Genomic DNA, 19498 nt, shown 5'->3' with positions numbered 1-19498 from the left:
CTTTCCTGCCTATGCAGGGGGTCGGACTCAATGATCTATTGAGGTCCCTTCCGACCCTAACATCTATGAATCTATGAATCTATGAACCTAGCAAGGAGGTCTCCTGCTGGTATCCTCAAGGAGCAGGCAAGAGGCAAGAGAGCTACAGGAGGAGGTGACAAGGCTCCAAAGCATCAGCCATGAGAAGTTTCATAGACTCACTTTAAACTAAGTTTGCTGTGGGAGGTGGGTGTTGCAGATCAAAGCCCTGAGGTAAATGGGGAAGCAGGTGACCTGGAAGAAGCACAAGCAGAAGGAGGCAACAGGGGAGGCTCTCATTTTTCCTGGCAAAGTAGGGCAATTGGCTAGTTACTGTAGTTGCCTGTACATGAATGCATGGGTCTGGGAAACAAGCAGGAGGAATTGGAAGTCCTCACGCAGTCATGGAACTTTGATGTGATTGGAATAACAGAGGCTTGGTGGGATAACTTGCATGACTCGAGCGCTGTCATGGATGGGTGCAAACTGTTCAGGAAGGACAGGCAGGGGAAAAGAGGAGGAGGAGGAGGAGGAGGAGGAGTTGCTTTTTAAGTAAAAGAGCTATATAACTGCTCAAAGCTCCAGTATGAAACTAGAGATTGGCCTGTTGAAAGTCTCTGGGTTAGGGCCAGAGGGGAGAGCAACAAAAGTGATGACATGGTGGATGAGGCTTTCTTCAAACAGCTACCAGAATTTTTCAGATCACAGGCCCTGATTTTCATGAGAGACTTCAGTCACCCTGACATCTGCTGGGAGGGCAATACAGCAGTGCGCAGGCAATCCAGGAAGTGTTTGGAGTGTTGGGGACAACTTCTCGGTGCAGTGCTGGAGAGGCCACTTAGGGGCCATGCTCTTTGTGACATGCTCTTTGTGATCTGCTGCTCACAAATGGAGAATTGGTAGAATATGTACTAGTAGATGGCAAGCTGGGCAGCAGTAACTACAAGATGAGTTCAGGATCCTAAGGAAAGGAAGGATGGAGAGCAGCAGAGTAAGGACCGTGAACTTTAGAAAAATAGACTTTGACTCACTCAGGGAACTGATAGACAGGATCTCCTGGGCAGCCATTTTGAGTGGGGAAAGGAGTCCAGAGGAGCTGTTTTTACTTTTAAAGAAACTGTACTAAGGGTGCAGGAATGAACCATCCAGATACACAGGAAGACTAGCAAGTATGACAGAAAACCAGCTTGGTTTGGCAGGGACACAAAAAGGAAGCATACAAGTGGACACTTGGACAAACAACTAGGGAGGAGTATAAAGAGCATTGCTTGGGCATGCAGTGATGAAATCAGGAAGGCTAAAGCACAACTGGAGTTGCAGCTAGCAAAGGATGTGAAGGGTAACAAAAAGGATTTCTATAAGTATGTCAGCAACAAGAGGAAGATCAGGAAAAGTGTGGATCCCTCCCATCTAAATGGGGGAGAAAACCCAGTGACAGATGATGTAGAAAAGGCTGAAATATTCAATGTTTCTTTCTTCAGTCTTCACAGGCAAAGTCAGCTACCAGATTACTGCACCTGGCAGCACAATTTTGGGAGAAGGCAAGCAGCTGGCAGTGGCAAATGAACAGGTTAGGAACTATTTAGAAAAGTTGGATGTGTAAAAGTCCATTGGGCTGGACATGATACACCTGGGAGTGCTGAGGGAGTTGGCCAACGTGATTGCAGAGTAGCTGGCCATTATCTTTGAAAACTTGTGGTGATTCAGAGAGGTTCTGGACAACTGGGCAAATATAGTGCCCATCTTTAGAAGGAGGATCTGGGGAACTGCAGACCAGCCTAAATCCCTGGAAAAATCATGGAACAGGTCCTCATGTAACAGGTCTACTTCTGAACACTTTGAGGAGAAAGTGATTAGGAACAGTCAGCATGGATTCACCAAGGGCAAGTCATGCCTGACCAACCTGATTGCCTTCTAGGATGAGAAGACTGGCTCTGTGGAAGCAGGGAGAGTAGTGGATGTGTTATACCTTGACTTTAGGAAGGCATTTGTTACAGCCTTTCTTCCACAACATTCTTGCAAGCAAATTAAGGAGGTATGGGTTGGATGGACTGTAAGATCGATAGAAAACTGGCTGGATCATCAGGCTCAAAGGGTACTAATCAATGGCTCAATACCAACTGCCACCTAGATATCAAGTGGAGTGCTCCAGGGATCAATCCTGGGGCTGATTTTGTTTATCATCTTCAAAAACAATATGGAAGATGGGATGGAGTGCACCCTTTGCAAGTTTGTGGATGACACCAAGCTGGGGGGAGTAGTAGATATGCTGGAGTGTATGGCTAGGATTCAGAGAGACCTAGATAAATTGGAGGATTGGACCAAAAGCAATTTTGTGAGGTTCAGTAAGGACGAGTGTAAAGTCCTGCACTTAGGTTGGAACAATCTCATGCAGTGGTACAGGCTGCAAACCAACAGTAAGCAGCAGCTCTGCAGCAGCAACCAGCAGCTAAGCAGCAGCTCTGTAGAAAACGACAGCGTGCCCTAGTTGTGAACAAGGCTAACTGCATAGTGCAGCATAGTGGGCTGCATTAGTAAGAGCGCTACCAGCAGATTGAGGGAAGTGATTCTTCCCTTCTATTTGGTACTGGTGAGACCACATCTGGAGTACTCTGTCCAGTCGGAGCCCCTGCCACAGAAAGGATGTGGGCAAGTTGGAGAGAGTCCAGTGGAGGGCAACAAAAATGGTGAGGGGCCTGGGGCAAATGACTTAGAGGAGAGGCTGAGGGAACTTCAGTTATTTAGTCTGGAGAAGAGAGGACTGAGAGAAGATTTAATAGCAGCCTTCAACTCCCTGAAGGGTGGTTCCAAAGATGATGGAGTTAGACTGCTTTCAGTGATGGTAGAGAACAGGAAAAGGAACAATAGTCTTAAGTTGCAGCAAGGGAAGTTTAGGTTAGATATTAGAAAAAACTCTCACTAGGAGGGTAGTAAAGCATTGGAACAGGCTACACAGAGAGATTGTGGAATTTCCATCCTTAGGTTTTTAAGACCCAGCTAGACAAAATCTTGGCTGGGATGATATGGTAGGGGATGATCCTTCTTTGAGCAGGGGGGTGGCTTGAATGACCTCTTGAGGTCCCTCCAACCCTCATTTTCTATGATTCTATGACTAGATAATCATGCAGTGCAGAGCCACATTGGCTCCATCAGTGTCCTGACTAGGACAGATCAAAAGAATAAGAAAGAATTTATCCTGTCTTTCTGTAAAATGAAACTGAAAAGTAAATAATGACTTCTAGGAAAATAGGATATTTTGCATAAAATATATCACACATTTTTCAGAAAAAAAATCGTCCATCTTTCTTTTGGAAAAATTTTGAAATTTTCAGTTAGTTCTAGGCCTGAGATACTACAGTTTGGAATATATTTCCAGCATCGAAAACTGGATTTAATTGAATTTTAGGGAACAGAACTTTTTTTGGAATAAATAAGCATAGTTCTGTAGAAATCAATTACTAATAGCCTTGTCCAACTTCATTCCTTCAGTGTTACCTTGCAATAGAATAAGGCCTAGGGAGTGTGTTACATTCCAAGTGTTCTTAACCTCTTGGGGCCCCTCTGCTCCAGCACAAATGTCTAAAGATATTTTATATTGGGTGCTTTGCAATTCCTATAAGATAATTTTGTCATGGTGATTATTAGCAAGTACCCCAGGGAACATAACTTCACAGAGAAAAGTCTTATGTTCAATAAGATCATGTCATCATGAGCCAGATGTTTGTATTCTGTCTTCCTGCCTTCATGATCACCTAGTGTTTATACAAGCAGGTTTTTGCTGTTCTCTAGAAACAGATGAAGAAAGGTGGAATTGATGCATTTGAAAGAAAAACATGCATAAGAATTCAGAAAACGTATGTACGAGCAAATATAATACAAGACGAAGGAAACAAAACAGTTCACATTGCTTCAGTGAAATTTAATAAACAATTAAAGTCAATAGTTACAACTTTTTTGTCTGAGTCCAAAATAATCTGGGTATTAGGTTTTCAATGACATTATTTAATTATCCTAAGAAAAGATAATTAGCACCCACAAGACAGGAACTCCACCCAGAATGCCCTGGTATATTCTGGAGGTTAGTGCAGGAAACCTCAGTTAGAATCCCTTTTTGAATCTGGGTTGCTCACATTTCAGATGAATATCCTAGCCACTGTGCTCCAACAGGAAGCAGGCAGTAACTCCTACTCCTTAGTATTTTAATCTAACCCTTTGCCATGAAAAAGCTTAGTTCTGAGTAGAATAAAGCATTTTTTAAAATCCAAAATGAATATATATATATATACACACTTGCCTAAACTTTAAAAAAAACATTAGGTTTTTGCCCAGCTTTAATAGTCAAATTGCCACCGCAGCAGTCCCCCTGCTATTCTTCCTACTCCTCCTGCGAGAGGCATGGCCATATAAAGAGGGGCATGTCCACAGCTCCTTTACAACTACCTAATTCCAGAGTCTGAAGAATCTCTATGGTATCATTAGTTACCGGTATGTATTAGAGCACTGGGGGCCAACCTTTTTGGCAGGTATGCCACGAATTCAGCCTGCGTCCTTCCCGAGCACTCTGATCACCTTCCTCTGCTTTCTGCTCTCTACCCTGTGTTCTTTGCCTGCTCTCTTATGTACTACTCCAATTACACTGGGATAAATAGAAGCCAAACCAGGGTAAGAGTTCATCATTATTTTAATATAGGTGTAAAGGTATGGACAAATATCAGATTCAGAGGGTTTACCTTTCCTCCTTCACTCCAGAATTGACTGCCCCAGTTTAGCTTCTCTTTGCCATAGGGCACTTGGGGACACAGTCACCACACATCAGTTGTACCATGATAAGGTTAAAAGAACATAAGAACTGCCATTTATGGGTCAGATCCTGGGTCCATCTTGGCCAATATCCTGTCACAGTGGCAGAGACGATGCTGAAAGGGGGAGTGAACAGGGTACCAGGGTTTTTCCCCTGTTCCTCTCCCACTTGCAGCTTCCATCATTTAAGATCTAAAAAGTTTTGATTCAGAGGCTCTACCACTAATTCCCATGTTCAGTAGCTACAGACGCAACTTTCCTCCAAGAATTTGATCCCTTCTTTTGGATCTGGTTAAACTGTCAGCTTCCATAACATTTGTCAGACAGCCTCTTTTCTGCCTTGGAAAACTACTTCAGTAGAGTCTCCCTTACTTACCTTTGGCTTCTCCCTCCCTTTCCTTCTGTACCTTTTGTTTTCCTAATGTCTACCTATTTACATTCTCACTGGCATCCTGTCACACTTTTAGCTTCTTTCATTCCTTGGAGATCTCAAAATAGCAGAGACTCCCTATGCCTGAAAGTGACTGCACCTGAAAGCTTGCAAATAATTTTTCTCCAACTATTCAGTTGCTCTAATAAAAAATATCACATCAACCCAAAGACCCTGATCTTCCGGCAAGGAATTCCACACTTCAATTCCACACTCTGTGAAAAAGAACTTCCTTTTGTTAGTTTTAAACTTACTACTTACTAGTTTCATTTCATGACCCCTAGTTCTTGTATTGTGAGAGAGAGTAGATAATAAATCCCTATTTACTTTCTCTTTACATTTAGTATTTTGTAAACTCTTATCATCTACCCCCTCAAGCATCTTGTTTTCTAAACTGAATAGGCCTACCTTCTTCAGCCTCTCCTCATTTGGAAGCCCCTCCATGCCACTAATCATCCTTGTTACCTTTCTCTGTACTTTCTCTAGTTTTTCAATATCCTTTTTCAGGTGTGGGGACCAAACCTGGGCACAGTATTCTAGGTGTGGATGCACCATGGATTTATAAAGGGGAAAAATGATACTTCTCCATTTTCTTCACAATTCCCTTCTTACTACTGTATTTACTTGAATACAAGACAAGGCTTTTTCCCCCAGATTGCCATGAGGGAAAAAGACCTTCATCTTATAATTGCATACAAGGAAATCCCACTAAATACACTTTCTATCATTAAACTGCTGCCAAAAGAAGCTTGTGTTTATGAAGTTGATTAAATGTAGCCAGCACTAAGCAAGACTATAAAACACATGGTCCACTTTGGGTAAACAAGCTGATAGGAATCTACTACAATAACAGATTAGTGTAGCCCATCTGAATAAGAAATACCATAGTGCCCATAGTTACTCTTCCCTTCCATGTACTCAGGGACAGCAGGGGCTGCTAGCAAGGAGAGGGGAGAGGGCTACCAGAGGAAAAAGTTAGGGGGAACCAGAGAGCCATAAATAAATCCCCAGATTTATTTTTCCCACTGTAGCAGTGAAAGAAGGATACTTTCAAGGCAAACCACCTGGAAATTTATAACAAATGTATACATTTTCTATAAATAGAAACTATTTTTTTTTTTGGGGGGGGGGAGGTTGTCTTATAATCAGGGCCATGTTCTATTCGAGTAAATACAGCAATTCCTAGCAGTATTTTGTTTGCCCTTTGACAGCTGCTGAGCAGTGAGCTGATGTTTTAGAAAACTGACCAAAATGACACCCAGATCTCTTTCCTGTGTGGTAACAGCTACTGTAGAAGCCCATCATAGTGCAAGGATAGCTTGGGTTACTTTTGTCTATGTGCATGCATCACTTTACACTTATCTAACATTGAATTTCATCTGCCATTCAGTTGTACATTTGCTTAGTATTTCCAGATCCTTCTGTAGTTCCTCACAGCCTACATTTGAATAATTCTGCGTCATCTGCAAATTTGGCCACCTCGCCACCCTATTTTCCAGATCATTTATGGATGTGTTAAACAGGACTGGTCTCAAAACTGATCCCTGGGGAACCCCACTGCTTATTTCTTTCTATCCCCAAAACTGTCCATATATACTCACTCTTTGTTTTCTATCATTAAACTAATTTCTAATTCACTAATGGGCCTCTCCTATAATCCCATTATTATCTTACTTCATTAAGAGCCTCTGATAAGGGTGCTTGTCAAAGGCATCATTTCCCTTTGCCCAAAACCATGCTGATGTCATGTTCCCCAGTAAATTATGTTTTTCCACGTGCTGAACAATTCTTATTTTTACTATCATTTCTACCCAGAATGGATGTTAGACTCACCAGCCTGTATTGCCCTGCATCCCTGCTACAGCCCTTTTTAAATATTGGAGTTATGCTGGTTAGGGCTGTGTGAAGCTTTGCTCCCTGCTTCGATTCAGCAGAGATTTGGCAGCCAAATCTCCAAATCCAAATCGAATCAGACGACCCTTTAATCTCTCTGAATCGAATCGAAACCCTCCTAATTGATTTGGAGAGATTCGAAGATTTGGACATAGACACAGCTTTAAATGTTTTTTCTACATACCTCTAGGTAGCAGGGGCTCCTGAGTGCTGCAATGCTGGGGTGCATGGAGTGTCCCACAGAAGCATGGGGGGCTCCCCAGTGCGCTTGGCAGCAGACCTGGAAGTGGACCAGAAGCATTTCCGATCAATTCTGGGTCCACTAGGGAGTGTGCTGAGGGGCCCTCTGTACCCCCTCCCCCAGCTCAGTGACTGGTCCTTCCTGGGTTGGGGGGAGGGCATCTGGGGTCCCCCTGTGGCCGATCGCTGAGTCGGGGAGGCATGGGGACAATGTGCTCTCTGGCAGACCCAGAAGTGGACTGGAAGTAATTCCAGTCCACTTCTGGGTTCTCCGCCAAGCATGTGGAGGGCTCCCCTGCACTCCTGTGGGACGTTCCATGTGCCCCAGCATCACGGCAATCATGAGCCATGCCTACTACCTCAGGGTATGTAGAAAAAACTTTAAAGCTGTGTCTATGTCCGAATCGCTGATTCTCTGAATCAGTATTGAACCTTCAGATTCAGATTCAGCCAAATCAAATCACTGTCCCTGATTCGGGCCGAATCTGAATCCAAATCAAATAGGGCCCACTTTGCACACCCCTAACACAGGTAACCCTCCATTCCTCCCATACTGAGGCTGTTTTTAGTGATAGGTTACTTACTGTAGTTAAGAAATTGGCAATTTCTGATCTGAGCTCCTTCAGGATCTTAGGTCCTGGTTATAGGTGATTCATGGGAGGGGAATGATGGGCATGTGTCCCCTCTTCCCCCTATTTCTATGCCAACAGTAGGGTGAGGGGCTGCAACCTGGCTGGAGCCAGGGTCCAGCAGCAGCAGAGGCAGGAGCGGCACCACGATTTCTATGCTTACAGTGGGCCATGGAGTGAGGGGCTGCAGCCCTGCTGGAGCCAGTGCCCAGTAGCAGTGGGGATGGGGGCGAGGGCACCAGTGGCACAGAGCTGTACGCCCTCACTGTCAACACTTGCGAGTTATCTATGGTCCTGGTTATTTGCTACTGTTGAGTTTCTGTTCCGTTTCCTCTACGACTTCAGCTATTGAAACCTCAATTTGTGTCAGTTCCACAGACTTGCCCCTAGACAGGAGTAGATCCAATGAGGGAAACTTCCTAACATTTTCAACAGTGAAGAAGGGTGCAAATAATGCATTAGTTTCTCTGCAATGGCCCTGTCATCCTTTAGCACTCCTGATCATGCAAAGGTCCAACTGACCCCCTGACAGGTCTTTGGCTTCTAATGTACTTAAATAATTTGTTATTATTACCTTTTATGTCTAGCAAATTTCTCCTCAAATTAGCTTGTATTTTTATGGTTTTACATTTGATCTGCTAAATACTGCCATCTAGGCACTGGCTTTAATTTGTTTGTTTGTCTACACTCTCCAGTATTCAACCAAGTGGGTGATACCCTATTGTAATATTTCTATAAAAGAAGCTAATTCTGTAATAGAATAGAGAAAGGTATCTCTGTAAGAAGCACACTTGTTTCAGCTAAACTAAGGAAGCTAGAGAGGAAGACTTAACTGTGACCTTGATACCTTCTGATGAAGGACTCTAAGACCTAACAGTAGACTTGCTTGAAAAAATTCTGATAGAGCACTTTGCAGTCTGGCAATACTGATTCAGTGAAATGAAATGAGCAGTCTGGCAATACTGATTCAGTGAAATGAGCTAAAAAGAAAAACATGTCACAGGAATGTACTGATTTTCTTGCAACTTTCGATAAAAAATTATTCAAGTTTGTTTTGGTTTGGTTTGGTTTTGAGGTTTTTTTTTGTTTTTTTGATAATCACAAAGCTGTCAGTTTAATAAGACCAAAGTCTGCATGCTTGAAAGACATAAAATACAAGTCAAAACAAAATGCTTCATTTGTAAGTGTTCATTACCTCCTAAGTGATCTGTTTTGTGAGAAACACAAATACTTTTTCTTCCTATTCAGGATGAAAGGAAATTTTACAATGCTGCCATCTTCTCTGGAATGAAAATTCAACATTCACAGCTGTACTTGAGAGGCTAGTCTACCAAAGAAAAATAAGCAAGCATCTCTCAGAAATACAGAGGTAGCAATTTAATTATTTGGAACTAATTTTAAATGTATCTAATGAAGTAATTTTAAGATGGTAGATGTTCCCATGCTTCAGTTAGGAAGAAATACCTGCCTTCTTCAGAGAAAAGGAATGATTTATCAAGTACTGAGGATAATCAGCATATTTACATATTCACTTTTATGTTTAACTGCCAATTTCTGTTGCCTAATTAAAGTAGTTTATTTTACTGTTATCTTTAGCTAATTGGTACTTTATACTGGGGAGTGAATAGGGAGCAGGTTTAATGGGAAAGTACTTGTTTGTTCTTTGTAGCGGGAATAGAAAGATAACTGGTACAGAATTGCCCTGATAATGAATTCCTACATGTTTCATGATATTACCTAATACCTCATGGAGCCCAGATGACCCAACTCAAACAGCCACACTAATCAGATGACACATTAGCCAATTTTAAAGATAATATGGTAAGCGCCACTCTTTCTGCTTATTTTATAGAAGATTTACACTGAAACCAGCAACACAATTCCTTTAATACACTGGTCTCTAATAAAAGACCATATGGACATTTTTTTCAAGACACATATAGCCTCTGCTTCGCTTAATGTCTTTGGTGCCAGAACCTATGATTGGCTAAAACCCAGCATATGCTTTTTATGCTAGTGTTTCATTTTTCTAGGTGTACTTCCTTGTTTCTCAAGGAGGCCATCTATGCTGTAAGGTTGTTTATTTTGTTTGTTTGCAGGTATCCTTTCCCAGTATCAAAACAAGGAACAAGTAACTGATTTTTTTTCACAGATTTACTTTACCAGCCTGATGGAATCATGGATGAAAAAGAAGTGATATAATAAGTGCAAGGTACAACTGATATATTATGGCTAAGATGAGAGTGTGGTCAAGAGCATAGAGCTTCTTGGAATGAAGGTACAATGAGCTGAGCTGGGCAGGAAATGGTTCTCCTGCCTCATGGAAATATATGGGGTTTCAAATATTTTCTGGTTCCTGGTTGAGATGATACCAAGATCATTTGAAATGATTAGACAAAAACTACAGCAGGGTGCAAAGTGGGGCAGACCAGAAACATATGGAGAATATTCACTCTGCATCAGGCAGAGCAGGGTCTTGGACCTGGATACCCTACATCCAGGTGAGTGCTCTAGCAACCTGGCTGCTAGTTTATTTGGGGCTTCTTTCATTCTCTGAATTTTTCTACCTTTTAAATGAATAAATATGTATTCATGCACTGGGAAGCATTGGTTAAGCCTTGTCCTGTCTGGCACATTTCAGCCTACGTGAGATGTCCAAGGTCAAGTTACTGCTCTGAATCAGATATTACAGTGACGTAAGTCTAAACAGTAGGGAACTGGCTATGCTGGAGGGATCAGTTTCTTTCATTTTCACATCCCAGAATATCTATCTTGGGACCCAAGAAACCTTTCCTATCCTGCCTTAGCAATGCAAACCCTGAAGTGGTGCGCCACTTCTGTGGAAAGAAGCCTCCTAATATCTGAGCCATCAAAGCTTGAACCGAAAATAAGTTGCGCAGGCTTTTGAGAGTCCAAGTCAATTGTGAATGAAGGAGTTTCCCAATCCTATTCACTAACTGTTCAGTGCAATATTCTCAGACATGCTAGTGATTACCTGTAACAGCTGAGAAGTTTTAAAATGCCTTGCATTGAAAGTTCTGCTTGGTGGATTAGTTCTGCTTGGTCGTCACATCTTTAGGTCTTTCTATCACAGCTATTCCCTCCCCTGTTTCTTTCCAGTCACTTTTAGATTGTAAACACATTTCCCATTTTTTTTTCATTTTCCCATTTCAAATTTCCATCATTTTTGTCTAGCACCTACTTTTAAAATTCAGAAAGGATAGATGGGTAGGTGCTAGAGAGAGGGCAATCCTATTTCAACATCTATGTTCTCCAAATAATGCAGTCATGTTTCTAAATAGTAGTCTAGCAAACACAATATCACAAAAGGAATCAAGAGTTCTAGGTCTTAATTCTGTTCTGTTGTTACCACTTGTTAATCCTGGGGAAGTAACTTAAATCAGAATCCAGAATGGTATTTAGATCACTAAATTTAATTTAGGTCCGTGAATCTCATGTAGTCATTTAGATATCTCATTAGTTTCAATGGGAGTCAAGCACCTAAATGGACAGTAGTTGCATAAATACTTCTGTGGAACTGAGCCTTATGTAAATGTCCTTGGGTGCATCTACATGTGCAGTTAATTTGAAGCAATAAACTCTGGCACTTATTGTGCCGGAGTTTATTGCTCCTGGGTGCACCATTTGAACACCTGGGACTGCTGTACATACCTGCTTGATTCCCAGCTCGCCTGCCAATAACCATGGCCTGTCTGCATCAAACTAAGGGGAATTTGGATGGGGGGAAGCCCTAGAGCCCATTATGAAGTTCCCATGCTTGGGACTCCTCGGCACTCTGAGTTCCAAGGGAAGTCTTAGAGGTAAACTGCTGAAGGGCTGGGAGTGCCATGCCTTCCAGAGTCACTGGGTCAGAGGAGGTCTGCCAGGAGGATGGCCCCTGAGGCAGGGCTTCTAGGACTGGGTGGGGTGCAGTTATTTCCTCCCACAGATAACACTGAAATGTTGTGGTTTTGTTCAAAATTGGAACCAAGACAAACTTTTAAGTCTTGAAATACTTTGAAAACTGGAATTACTGTTCTCTGCACAACTATAACAACAATATTTTCTTCTCTGCTTGTGTACATCTATGCCTAGCAGACTAAAACTTTTTGTCTTTTAGGCTTAATAATTAAACATATTACAAATTAATCTTAATAATTAAACCACTAAGTTTATACACAGACATGCACACTAACTGTATATACTAAACTTATATTGGTTTGTATATATAAATTGTGTGTGTGTGTGTGTGTGTGTGTGTGTGTGTGTGTGTGTGTGTGTGTGTAAACTTAGTGAAGGTAAATTATTTGTATAATTTGGCCAAGTCAGATCCCTTAAAAATACTTTCTATACACCTATAGATGTGTCAGCAACTTGGCTTATAACAACAACAGAAATTAATAACTACTTAGTCAGGCATTTGAACTCACCAAGGCAATTTACAAACTAGATTCTGAAGTGTAGCACTATTATGACTTTGGATACTTAAACTGTCACTTCAGATGTTTCATGCATTTTAAGTACCTAAGTGCCCATGCAATTGCCCAAATGTGGAACTGGATGCTTTAGTTTAGGTATTAAGTATAGGTAAGTATATAGAGTGTATATAATTACGTAAAGATTTACCAAAAATCAATACTTGACCAGAATGGCAATGAATGTAAGTCAATGCAGAAAAGTGAATAGTATGTATCAAAGGTAACAATTTAAACTTCTCATGATGGGTCTAAGTTCACTGTAAATACAGAGGGGAAAACGCTCTTAGATGTCACTATTGACAGAGCCATGTAAATATTTGCCTAGTGCACAGCAGCAGTAAAAAAACCCAAGTAAATATGATATTAGGATGGAATTATATGCTTTCATTTTAAGTGCCCATTCTGAGTTCTTGCTATTTTTTCCTACTTCCTTATATTTTTTCCCTTTCATGCACTGTTCTTTGGAAGTATTAAGGCCCCTGATTCACAGAAATTTAGGGATGGAAGGGACCTTTCTGTTACATTCCTCTTACTTTATGTGCAACACAATTTCTTTTCCTTTTCCTTTGTAATGTTTTTATAATGCAAAGCTAGCTCAACTACATGCCAGGGAGTTATGTTACTTACAGATTCTAAGAACACCTTTGCAGCAATGAATCACCAGACTTGCTCTAGATAGACTGTCTTCCATTCTTCTTCCCAGAAACATAACATGTGAGACATGCTCTCTTCCGTGGAAACAACAGACTCCAGGATAATGCACACCAAAGGTAAACTAACTGAAACTCACCTGACTTGTATCACTCCTTCCCATCACTCACATCTCCTGGAATTTAAGAGAGTTCATTGGTATTGTCATTATCTTGCATTTCTATGCTTCTTCCCAATAATGTTGCAAAGACCTAGAATCTGTGCTTTTAAAAACATTGTTCTCTTTGTCATGTCTTTCTCTTAGCATTCATCTTGAAAACAAACCTACAATTTTATTGTCTTTCTTTCCCCATATGAAATATAAGATATGACTGTCAAGCAAAAGAGATGTACTAATAGACACTAATATAATGAAGAGAACAGTTCTCATTCACCAATATCTGTTCAGCAATAGAATAGGAACCCATATAATTATTACAGAGTACAAGAAGAAATGGCTAGGGGAACAGAGAGATAAACAAGGTCTCACCAATGCATTATTGAATTTAATTTGCTCTTTGCCATATGGGTGGAATTCAGTCCCCTAATAGTTTGTGTAAATTTACTAGCCATGCCTACACATGAAGGGCAAATGCATTGAGTGTTCAGACTACTGAATCACTGCCTGTAAAATCTGTAAGGAAGCATGGCAGAGAGCCCAGTACCTTGAGCTACATGCAAACCTGAGGCTTTGGTTCAGATGCTGAAAGACTTAATAGAAACTAATGAAGAGATTGGGGAGGGTTGGATTTGGTTGAATTATTTATACTAAGGCATATAAATGAGAACAGTTCCTTGGTATAGATCTCTGACACAGATGTTTTATCAGTTTATGACTGTTCCCTGACTTGGTTTCTCCATCCATTAGGAGAAATCCATGCTTTTGTGGCTTGGGAAATCTATCCACTCCATCAGTTGTATTTTGAGGAAAGTGACTCTTATTCTGGATTCTGGGTGAGCTGTTTTCAATAAAGGCATGAGTGGGAGAATAGGAAAGTGTGTTCTGCTTCCATTCTTTTGCATAGAAACACACAATGGTATGTTGTGAATCACTGTTGTAACAGGTTTTGCACTGCTAAATCTGACATTCCTTGGCAGTCTGCCCTATGTGCCCGGTCCTCTATCCTTTTAGCTACTTCCCTTTTATTCCACCCGCTTTGCCTTTGCTGTTAAATTGTTATTATAGTTTGCGAAGGTGCCATTAGTCACCAGAGCTGCACTTTAGGTGCTCTCCTTTGCCCTGCTTATCATGGGGTAGCCTGCCTGGCCACCCTATGATGGGCCTGTCAGGCCCGAATAGAAAGCCCTGTAGTGGTTCCTTGCCAGAAACCACCTGCTGACTTTCCAGATTTGTGTCTCTTCTTTACTGTTCTAACACCCATTTTGATCCAACCAGACTCTGGCCCTCTTGGTCTACAACTGAATCTCACTTACTCTATCAAACCTGCTCTGCAGTTTGAAAGTTGTATCAAACTCAAATAGCCAATCTTAGTCTCAGGGCTTCTTGCCCACAATCAATGTCCATCTTAGGGCTTCTACTCCTAACCGGGTTCTCCTAACCACATTTAGCATCTTGAAGCCATCCTTCTAGGCCTTGCCTGCCTTCCATTTGCTTCACTTCTGGGTAGTTTGTTCTTTGAGCTCTCAGTTGCCATTTATGGCAGCTCCATTCAAGGTAAGCTAAACTCAGGCTTAACCCTCCAGTCCACTCCACAGTGCACTTCAGTCAGACACAGCCCTCTCTCCCTGGTATTCTAGTTTCATACTCCATTCTGCTGACTGGACATGCTTGCTATCCCAGATAGGCTATCCTGGTACTTCTGGAGTGCCCTCTGGAGCAGTTCAAGCTTCCCTTGGGCATAAATGCCCAATGCCCACATTGTCCTGGACAGAACACACCCAGCGTCTTTAGACTTCCAGTATTCTCACTGGGGGAAATGTAAACCAATCACCCACAAACCAATCACTAATAGCACCCTCTCACAGTGCCCTTTAGTGGCCTTCTCATTCCTCTACTAGCCACCCCATGCCTTAACATAAACAGAAAACCATCACCTTGAAACCAGCACAGCTAAACACCCTCTAGTTCTTTTGGTTTGAAGCCTAATCTCACAGAAGCTCCTTTTCCCTCATTGCTCCTGGCCAAAATCAGCTCCTCTGCCTAGAAGCCAGGCTTATATGGCTTTAGGTTCTGCCCTCTTTCAATCCTGTGATCTATTCTCTATCTCTCAGAACTGGGCACAGGGGTTTCTCACTGATAGGAGCATGCTCAGCTCAGATGCAGCCATTACCTAATTTACTGCACAGAACTCTGTTCTTTGTAACATGCTCTCTTTACAGCTTTGCAATTTGGGGCACTGTCTGACCCCTCTCTCAGTAAAGGGGAGGTCCAGGGTCCATGTTACACAGTTTAAATAAACCACAAACCACTTGGTTTGCAGTCTGGTTTTAACACAATCAACATGTATGCATTTGGCTGGCCTATACATAAATACATAAATAAATAACAGGAGAGTATGAACAGATCATCCAAAACACAGAGTAAATTGCATAAGGAAGCATAGAAACCTGATTATAGAAATTACATAGCAATCATCCTTTTGATGTCGGGGGGAGGGAGGATAAAGGAGGGCTTGGCTGCAGGATATTCAAAATGCTTATATATTGCTATGGATGGCAAGGAAATTAAAGATGAAGCCAGCATAGATTACTGATGCTTTCAAAACAGAAACCAAACTGGTTTGGAAATCCATGGAGTATATATAAAAATAAACATATCAATAGTATTGTTTAGAGTGTACTGCATATTGCACATACAGTTTGGTACATATTCTCTAATCAAAAGATTAAATTGAGGAATGTCACTGAAATTTACCCTTTTGTTTCCACATACTGGTTTACAAAATGCTGGTTCCTCTATCCCAAAGACCTTAGACCCCAAATTAATTGCATAAATTGTAGGCTTGACTGGTTTTAATGAAAACTGAAGCACTTTCCAGATGTACAAGAAGGTTCCTTGCCTATAGAAGCATCTAATAAAAGGAGTCAGAAAGGCAGCAAGGGGGGGAGGGCAATAGCAAAGTGATTTTCTGCAAGCTGATTTAAGTAATTGTTTTAAGTCAGTTGGAGCTCAATCATTTAATGATAATTTTCTGGCTATATTTTGTTGTGTCATTCATTTTACCCACTTCTGCTTCCTTTTGTATCTTTGTTGATGTCTGTTTTCTTGTCTCCACATGAGAGAGAGTTTACACAGCATGTGTACAAGGGCATGCACTTAAAGCAATGGCTAAACTTTAAAAGGAATTCCTACCTTGCAGGCAGTGACTGAGAAGCTTTTTTTCCATCTGGTAATTGTTGTTCACCTCTGACCCCCTTTTGGGTGAACTTATAACTGGCTCATTATTACTTCCTTAAAAATAAGTGTTTGGAAGTGGATTTCATTAGGCAGGCAAGTCTAAACTAGTCTTCACCACTAGTGTCCATGCAGTTCTTCAAAGGAATGCTGATTGATATTCTTTATGTAAAAGAGAGGAGGGATGGAGCATGAGATATTTTTAAAAACAGTATAAAAAACAGCATGAGGTTGAGTATGAAGTGTACAGTTTTACTAAAACCAAAAGGGATGCATGCCTAAGTCATATCTTCAATCTAGCACTAATCAACTTCTCAAATGCACATTATACCTGATTCTGAATAGTATTATGAGTGCAAAAATAGTACAGGATGGAAATCAGCTGAGATATAGGAACTTGGACCCAGATTGTTTAAGGCATTAAGTTGCTTAACCTTACTGATTTCAATAGGCAATCAAATCCTTTTAAAAATCCAAGCTTTAACACCTAATCCCCATTTTCACTGCAACATGTTTATTTTACATGTAAACATAAGCAGGTCTTATAGCAAGTGCTAAATGTATATTGCAAAAGTAGTTTAAATGGGCTCCAAAGTGAGTGAAATTAGTCCTTTAGCCCTGAATTTTAAATGTTTTCACACGGCTTGAAAATCCTTCTAGTCACCTACATCCATTTTTAGGCTCCAATACTGGAACTGGTCAGAACCCAGAATCCACCTTCCCCAGCACATTCTGAATTTTCAAACAAGAAATAAAAAAAAAAAAAAAATTGTTCCACATCAGCACAAAAACTCGTAAGTTGGACATTTCTTGTAGAATGGGACAAAATCCAAAATGTTGTGTTTCTAAGTATCAAAGCAACATTGTTTCAAAGCTTTTCTGAATACAATTGGCAATGTTCCCCAAGCTGCTCAGGGCTCTGGCAGGCCACCTGCTGGGATACTGAGCTGAGAGGAGCCTGGAAACCTGTACACAGTCCTGCTTTGAGCCAGTTGATAGGCTCTGTGCTGAGGTGTAGGAGCCTTGGAGCACTGCAAGGGCCAGCTTGACGGCAGGCTTCCCAGGTTCCTAGGTCTGCCGCTGCTTGCCAGACGAGCCAGCTGTTGGGGAACTGAACAGGAAATTTGATGTGGTCTGACTAGCAGACTCTATAGGGATACAAGCTGAATGATGAGCCCCGATTTTAGAATGTCTCCCTTTTGATAGTACAATAAAGCATGAATTTAATCTCTAAAACAGAATTCAAATCACTTTGCCTAGAAAGCATCTGTCCTTTTAGAGTTCTGTCCTAGAGTATTCAGCAGTTTTTCCTCTAGGAATAGCTCTGGTTAGCTAGTTGGTTTTATACCATCTAGTCCCAGGTTCTATGTAGAATTAATAAATAATAACATCCTTTTTACGAGGATGCGTTAACTGAGACATCTCCCAAGCACAGAAGCAGCTGTGGGACAGAAGCACCATCCTATCCAAACACACCAAAACAGGACCAAGCATCCCCATTAACTGCCACTTCAGTATACCTAGAAAAAATATTGCAAGGAGAGAGTGTCAAAAGATGAAAAAGCTTCCTTTCCTGAAACAATTAGCAGCTCCATCTAAGACATGGGAGTCTGGTGCCTCCCGAGTCTGGGGGGGCACCAGATCACCAACCAGGGGGACGGGTCCCCAGTGGTTGATCGCTGACCAGGGGATGGGGCGGTTCCTCCAGTGGCTGATCACGGAGCCCAAAATCACCAGCAGCGAAACTGGAAGTACACTTCCACTGGCACTTCCAGTTTCCTGGCTGGTGTTTCCAGGCAGTGTACAGCCAATCTCAGGGGGTGCATATGCATCTGTGTGCATCCAATGATCTAAGAAGTAATTTAAAAAAATCTCTGTATGTAAGAGGAAGAGGTGCTCACTTTAGTCCACTGGAATGATTGGACAGCTTGTTTAGCATATAAACCGTGTGCACTGATACACCTGATGGAAATAATTAAAGAATATGTTAATAGGTTAATTTGATCTATTCTTCCATTTTTTTGTTGCTATTTCTAGAAAAATGGATCATATTTTTGCTTATATTAGCCTTAAATATATTGGATCATATCTTTGGGTCTAAGTTTTATTGAACTCTGTGGATCTAGGCCAGTATTACAGTAAATATCCATTGTAAGTCTCACTCCACTGCTAACTGTTTGTTGAAACATGGAGATGCATCTCCAAAGTCAGCCTCAGTGATAATAATAGCCTTCATTTGTTGGGCAACCTAGCAGCTGGATGCTGGCAGAGCAAAGAGGTAAACCTTTAATAATGGTTTTTCTACTGTGCATCCCTTCTATGAAGAGAGCACCAAAAAGTGTGGGAGACTGACATAACTGATAGTTCTGGGTAGCTCTTTGCCCTTTAATTGCTAGGTACCTCTGAATTCATGATAAAGCTCGATGTCCAAATGCAACCTTTATGCATGTTGTGTAACACCATTTGCTCAGGGATATATTTTTAGTACTGTAAGAACTTCTATGCTTAACTGTTTAACAGAGGAGATATGCTTTTAGCTCTATTGTACTCCTAACATTACTAAACAGGACCCAACCCTGCACTCCTGATTCAACCAAAATCTCCTATCAATCTCTAATAAGTAGAAGGAGAGGATGTATATCATATTTCAATAAAAGTACAAATGCCTTCTTATCTAATATATAGGCTAGTTTGGATTCTGGGTCAGTACCATATAGTTATGATTCTAGTGTCATTTTGGTGCCAAACTGATACAAGATTAGAATTAGGCTCTAAACATGAAATAATACTGGATTTTGAGCCTGATACTTATAGATGCTGAACATCCACAGCTCCCATTGACTTCAATTTGAGTTTAGAATGATTATGTTTTGGTAACAAGAGGAGGATCAGGGAAAGTGTGGGTCCCTTACTGAATGGGAGAGGCAACCTAGCGACAGATGATGCAGAAAAGGCTGAAGTACTC

At 41.3% G+C, this 19498-nt stretch overlaps 1 protein-coding gene across 1 annotated transcript in view; it reads right to left on the bottom strand.

Annotated features, from left to right (window-relative positions):
- The window catches only part of SLC5A7 (solute carrier family 5 member 7), a 161352-nt gene that overhangs the window by 134729 nt on the left and 7125 nt on the right, over positions 1-19498 (bottom strand). Inside the window, exons 2-3 of the mRNA XM_006031882.2 lie at positions 16492-16695; positions 13279-13314 (exon numbers count right to left, since the gene is read on the bottom strand). The gene's annotated coding sequence lies outside the window, so the exon portion shown is untranslated. The remainder of the gene's footprint in view (positions 1-13278; positions 13315-16491; positions 16696-19498) is intronic.

This window comes from Alligator sinensis, unplaced genomic scaffold, assembly GCF_000455745.1.
Source record: "Alligator sinensis unplaced genomic scaffold, ASM45574v1 scaffold1232_1, whole genome shotgun sequence".
Lineage (NCBI taxonomy): Eukaryota > Metazoa > Chordata > Crocodylia > Alligatoridae > Alligator > Alligator sinensis.
The sequence above is the reverse complement of the archived record's forward strand: the minus strand, read 5'-3'. Positions and strand labels throughout refer to the sequence as shown.